Genomic DNA, 6514 nt, shown 5'->3' with positions numbered 1-6514 from the left:
ATGATTTTTGTACTATATGTCATCCAATATCCAAGACCAAACATTAAACTCCCATGAAAACAACTCAAATCCTCAGACACATTATCCAAATGTTTCTTTCCTCAGCACTTGTTTCAATGGACTGAATGTTTTATCAAGTAATACTTTTTCTCTTCTTGCTTCGCATACATGNAAAGTGCGTATAAAATAATTTTTTTTGTTTATAGTAAATATTTCACTAGTATAAAAATCATATTTTATGACGTACAAAAACGAACTATGACGTACACAGTTTTATACATTATAATAGGTTTACATATTTTATGACGTAGCAAAATTTACGTTATCTGAACATATTATGATAGTTTTTAAAAGAACTCCAATGAATGTGAACATAGTTAATTTTACTCAATATTAATTTGAAACAATTTTCTCCAATATTCATATAAAAAAATGGACTGATTTTAGAAACAGTGCCATAATATGTTTAGATAACGTAAATTTTTGCTACGTCATAAAATATGTAGACCTATTATAACGTACAATACTATGTACGTCATAGTTCGTTTTTATACGTCATAAAATATGATTTTTGTACTAGTGAATTAAAAAAATAATGTGATTATAAAAAAGATTAAAAGTATTAAATGGTTTTCAAAAACCATTGTGCAATTTTAAAACCATGCTCCATTTTTTTTTATTTTTAATTATGGTTTACCTGTCTGATGGCTAAACATTCTGAAACAAATAGAGATTTTACAGACTTTTAAACACACTAAGATAACATATATTCATTACATATATTCAGTAAACAGCATGGAACACTACATTGTCATTTCCATGAGAGAAATGTTGTCATTATTCATTACATATATATTCAGTAAACATCATGGACCACTGCATTGTCATTTATAGATTGTGTGCTATTTGCATGAGAGAAATGTAGGTTCCTGAAATTGTCATCACAATAGCTGCCATCATCATTATCACTATAGCTATCGTCTCACATCCAAATTTCTTGTAAGTGTCCGAAATCTTTAAGTAGCACAAGCACGGAAGCAGAATAGAAGCTGTGATATTTAGAAAGGCTCCAACCAGTGAAATCAGAGACCCAAAGAAAGGGACAACAAGGGCAATAATGGTGGTGCTCAATACCAACACTGTGCTCAGTAAGATGCTCGTCACTTTATTCTTGTAGTTCGATGGAAGCAAGTCTTTCACAACATTCTTAATAGGGGTTAGCATCAAAGCAAACTTCGATATGGGATTCATCACGACTGTGTATATTGCTACTTTTGAGCTAACTTTGTTTAGAGGCAGATTTAATGTTATTTCTGACTTAACCTCCTCACCAAACATTAAATAACCTACTATTGCCATGGATGCATAACCCACAATGCTTACCAGAAAACATACCAGTAGGACCTGCAATGTTCAGATTCATTAATTAGATAGAAAAAGCAAGAAAGTGTATAGGACAATAATAATAAAAAATGAATGCTTACTTTAGAAAACTCATGTTTGTTTATCATGGAATTGTATAAGGTGGGAAAGACAGGATGAGCACCATAACAGAAGGCATAAAAGCTAACAGTTGTGGGGAGACCATTCCAATGGAGAAGAGTTCCTTTGTGACGAAAACCAACTCCATCAAATGATGCGGTCCATGTTATTGAAAGGATAATGAGAAGAGAAGCGAAAACTCCAGTACTGTTGGCAAGATTATAAGGGCCACCATAATGACAAACAATTGNTTTCCCTCAATTGCTAAGCCTCCTATCTGAACCTTTCCGATGGGAAATATATTGCTTAAGTTATCCCCTTCTAAAATTAAGAATCCTATTGAAACCAAATATAGTTCTGAATACATGATTATTGAGACTATTAGTCTTCCCGTTTTTNCAAATGNAAATTCTCCTATATNAGGATAGGTTCGAATGTTTGAGTTGTTATCCATGCATCTTTTAANTAGAAGGNCCGTGTAAAATGAAGCAGTGGCAATTAAAAACAGAAAAACCAAACTTAACCAGCCTCCTGTTGCAAGAGCATAAGGAACTGAGACTATGCCAACACCTGANAATTAAACCAAAATCGNAAACAAAACATTANCCTTATATTACATTATGTTTTTACATATAAACATCTAGGTTGAGGCAACTATAAAAGAAACATTATATATATTTTGAATGTGTTGAAATACTCTTAGATAAGTAAAGTAAGTGCATGAGTTGTAGGGGTGAAACGTGCTATTGTATTGAGTCCATTAAGGCATACGAAAGAAGGATACAGTATTTATGGCAGAAGGACAAGAGGGGAAATGGCTTTCTCCTCATCATTGAGAAGTAAAGGATTTCTAAATGGCTTGAATTTGCTTTCTGATGTGGTCTAATAAATAAATAGAAATTTGAAGTTGTTTTCATAAGCTCACTAAAACGTTTATAATATTTCCCAATTAAAAAAACCAAAATATGGGCCACATGTAAATACCCATGTCTTTTTTTATATCAAATACGAGTTTTTTCTCAACTTTTTTGCATACCAAATACGAGTTTTTTTTCAAACTAGTATGAGTGTATTTAGCTTATTTTAAACGGGTTTTTGAACTTTCTTCCCTACATAATACAGAAGCAACTTTTGATTATTTTCCCAATCAGCAAATCAAAATCCACTATTGATTATCGAGGAACAAGAACAGAAACCACTAGTACAAAAATCATATTTTATGACGTACAAAAACGAACTATGACGTACATAGTTTTGTACGTTATAATAGGTCTATATATTTTATGACATAGCAAAAATTTACGTTATCTGAACATATTATGACAGTTTTTAAAAGAACTCCAATGAATGTGAACATAGTTAATTTTACTCAATATTAATTCGAAACAATTTTCTCCAATATTCATATAAAAAAATGGACTGATTTTAGAAACAGTGTCATAATATGTTCAGATAACGTAAATTTTTGCTACGTCATAAAATATGTAGACCTATTATAACGTACAAAACTATGTACGTCATAGTTCGTTTTTGTACGTCATAAAATATGATTTTTGTACTAGTGATATGAACGTATTAGAGGTATATATATATATATATATATATATATATATATATATATATATATATATATATATATATGGTGGAGGAGACGAAAACCTAATTGATGGCGGCTCCTTGTGTGTCGCGGAGGAGGCGTGTTCTCAGAGCAAAAAAAAGCACGGCGTGGAGCAAGAAAAGCAAGAAAACCTAATTTCTAATTTTAGAGAGAATGAGAGGATGAAGAGTGTAAGTGAGAGAGATCGTGAAAGAGATGAGAAGGGCCGAGAGGGAGGTGAAAGAGAAAAAATTATTTAACATATTATAACGTATATTCATATCTAGGTAATAATAAGTTTTGAAGTTAATTACAAGTTTGCCATCGCTTTTATATATTATGACTGATGTATAAAATTACGTCATAATATGTCTTAAATTTATTTACAAATTTGCCACCGCATTTCATATTATGACTGATATATAGAACTACGTCATAATATGTCTTACTTTTATTACAACTCTGCCACCAATCAACCTATTATGATGTATAACTTTTGTACGTCACAATAAGTTAGTCATAGAAAGGTATTTTTCCACTAGTTGCATTTTCTAGAAGGAGAATAAAAAGTTTTTTTGGTACCGTGAGTGGGAGTGTGAAATGCTTGCTGCAAAGGATACCAAACAAAACACGGTTACTCTGACTTTATCTGAAATCAAAATTAAAATGCTTCTAGTCTGCTTCTTGAAAGGAAACCAGAGAGACTATGTGTCCTCTCACATTAACACAATTTTTAAAAATATTATATATTAGAACACAAAAATAAAATAAATAAGAGGAATGTATAATATTAAAATGAGATGTTTTTAATATCTATCAAATTTCATTTTTTATAAATTAAATTTACTTTTAATTTATTAAAGTTGTTTTGGATTGAGAAGATTATTAGAAGGAAAATGAATAAAGGACTTTAAAGGAATTCAAATAATGTTTGGGTTAAAATATTTAAAGAAATGGATAAAGGAATTTGAAGAAAAAATTTATAATTTTTTTATATAGAATAATTGGTATGATAAATTAAAAAAATATTTTAATAAATAAACTTAGATATTTACTATTTTATCCATAAAAATAAATATAATATAAATAGTAGAAGATATGTTAAGATAGAATTATTAAAATTAATAAAATTATTATTAATAATAATAATATTATTATTATCATTATTAATAACAATATTAATATTAATAATATAATTATATTATTTTTAATAATAACTATTTACAATACATAAGAAAGCAGAATTACATAAAAAAATCGATTCTTCCCATTAATATATATATATATATATATATATATATATATATAAACAGAAAATAAAATTATTTTTATAAATTATAAAATTATTACTATTATAAATATAATTATTTCTAATTTTATTATTTTTATTATTAATAATATATACATACATCTAAAAATAACTTAAATTAGATTAAATTATTATTCAAAATAATAAAATGTTACTATTATAGTTGTTATCATTAAAATAATAATTATTATTTTATTATATTATATGTAATAAAAAATAAAAATTAATTATAGATATATAAAAGAAAAACTCTAAAGCTTAAACCATATATATATATATAGATAGATATATAGAAGTATATGGATAACAATATTAAAGAATTAATTTCATTATTTTTCAATGATTACAATAAAAACTAGACAGAGTGTGATCATAATTTTCATCGAAAACATGAAGGCGTGTTTATTTGAAAACGGGAGAGTATAAGTGTTATTATTTCGAGGAGGTAACTGCAATTTTTTTCTTTATTTATCTTTAATCGACATATTCTGTGTTTATAGTTTTTATACAAGCATTCACAAACACTAGTAGAAAAATAATATTTTATAACAATCTTATTATAACGGATGAAAAATATTCATCATAAACTTAAGATATATTATAACATAATATTTGACGTGGTGAATAAATTCAAAATGTATTATGACTGAGTTACAGATACATGTTATAATATATGAGTAATATATGAGAGTGATGAAAATTTTTGACAAGATATTATCACTTATTTTGAGAAATCTGTCATAATATTTGTCTAAATCTAATTTTCTCATTTCCATCTACAATTTCAGTCCCACTGTTAGTAAGTGTCGAAGACTTTTTCACAGGCAAATCTTAATTTCTCTTAGTCAAGTTCTTCATTGCTCATCCTCAATCTGTAAATTCTCATTCCATCGTTCATCATTTATGGTGATGAAGCCATCAAAGAGGAGTTCTACCGTCATCGTGAAGCATGAGGTAAGGATATAAGCAATCCATATTAAACATAGTACATGTTTGAAGGGGAAGAGGAAATCGTGGAGAGAGGCACAACAAATCGCAACCTGGTTGGGGTTTAGGGTTTCTTGGTGTTAGATTCATTGGAGGAATGCTTGATTTGTGAAGGTTTAATGGTAATAGTATGTAGTTTGGTACTAAGGAGTCTCATTTAGATTATGATTTTAGTTCTTTGGGGTAACTTACATTGATGTTATTGTTTTCCAGAGAGAGTTTGAAAAATGAATAATTGTTTTTTTCAAGTTTAAGTTATAAGAAATTTATTATTGGAGAAAATAATTTTTAAAATATTGTGTAATAAAACTTATTTCAAAGAACAGTTGTAAATGCATGACAACATTTGTTTATGATTGTTAACAACCGAAGTGTTTTTCCTCACCCTGTTATTGGAATCTAGTTTAAAAGGTTTTTTGGGGAAGGGGCAATACTTTCTGTTAGTTGCATAGATTGCATTAGAAAGTCTATCTGTTTATCTTAACATGCTTTATTTTGTATTGGCTTTATCTCATATACATAACCACATTTATTTATGAATATTAACCACTCAAGTGTTTTTACTTGCCTTGATCTTGGAATCTAGTTTAAGCTACAACTTTTTAAAGTTTGTTTTGGTAGCGGATGATACTTTCTATGATAATCGTAGTTACCACTTGTTGTTGCTCATTATCTTTGTGGTTAATTACAGTTTTTTGATGAATATAACTCTAAGCTGTTGGAATCTTCCAATTATAAAAGGCGTCAAGCTATTATATGTCATCTATTGCTACTTTTATTCTTGTTCGATAATTGAATCTGTTCATGTATATTTGTTGAGTGATTTTCATATCAGTGATGCACAATACAAGAGTCAATTTATTATCCAACATTCTGATTTCCTATTAAATTGTGTTATCTTGTTTTTCATATTCTAATTTACATTAAAGCTAACAACTTGTTTATTCTATTTTTCCCTTTAAAAATTGTGTTATCTTGTTTGTCAGATTCTAGTTTACATTAAAGCTAACAGCTTGTTTAGTCAGATGTTACTTCTTGGTTGAATTGTCAGAGTTTTTATGGTGACATGATTGTATGTTTATCATTTAATCTTATCTCTACATTGATTTCAGAGGCTCGGTGAAACATTGGATTTCAAA

General features: G+C 28.2%; 1 pseudogene; it reads right to left on the bottom strand.

The window, feature by feature from the left end:
- Positions 1-888: 888 nt before the first annotated feature.
- LOC106770482 lies at positions 889-2470 on the bottom strand (annotated as a pseudogene).
- Positions 2471-6514: the final 4044 nt, after the last annotated feature.

Source organism: Vigna radiata, chromosome 8 (assembly GCF_000741045.1).
Source record: "Vigna radiata var. radiata cultivar VC1973A chromosome 8, Vradiata_ver6, whole genome shotgun sequence".
NCBI lineage: Eukaryota > Viridiplantae > Streptophyta > Magnoliopsida > Fabales > Fabaceae > Vigna > Vigna radiata.
This window is presented reverse-complemented; position numbering and strand designations above follow the sequence as displayed.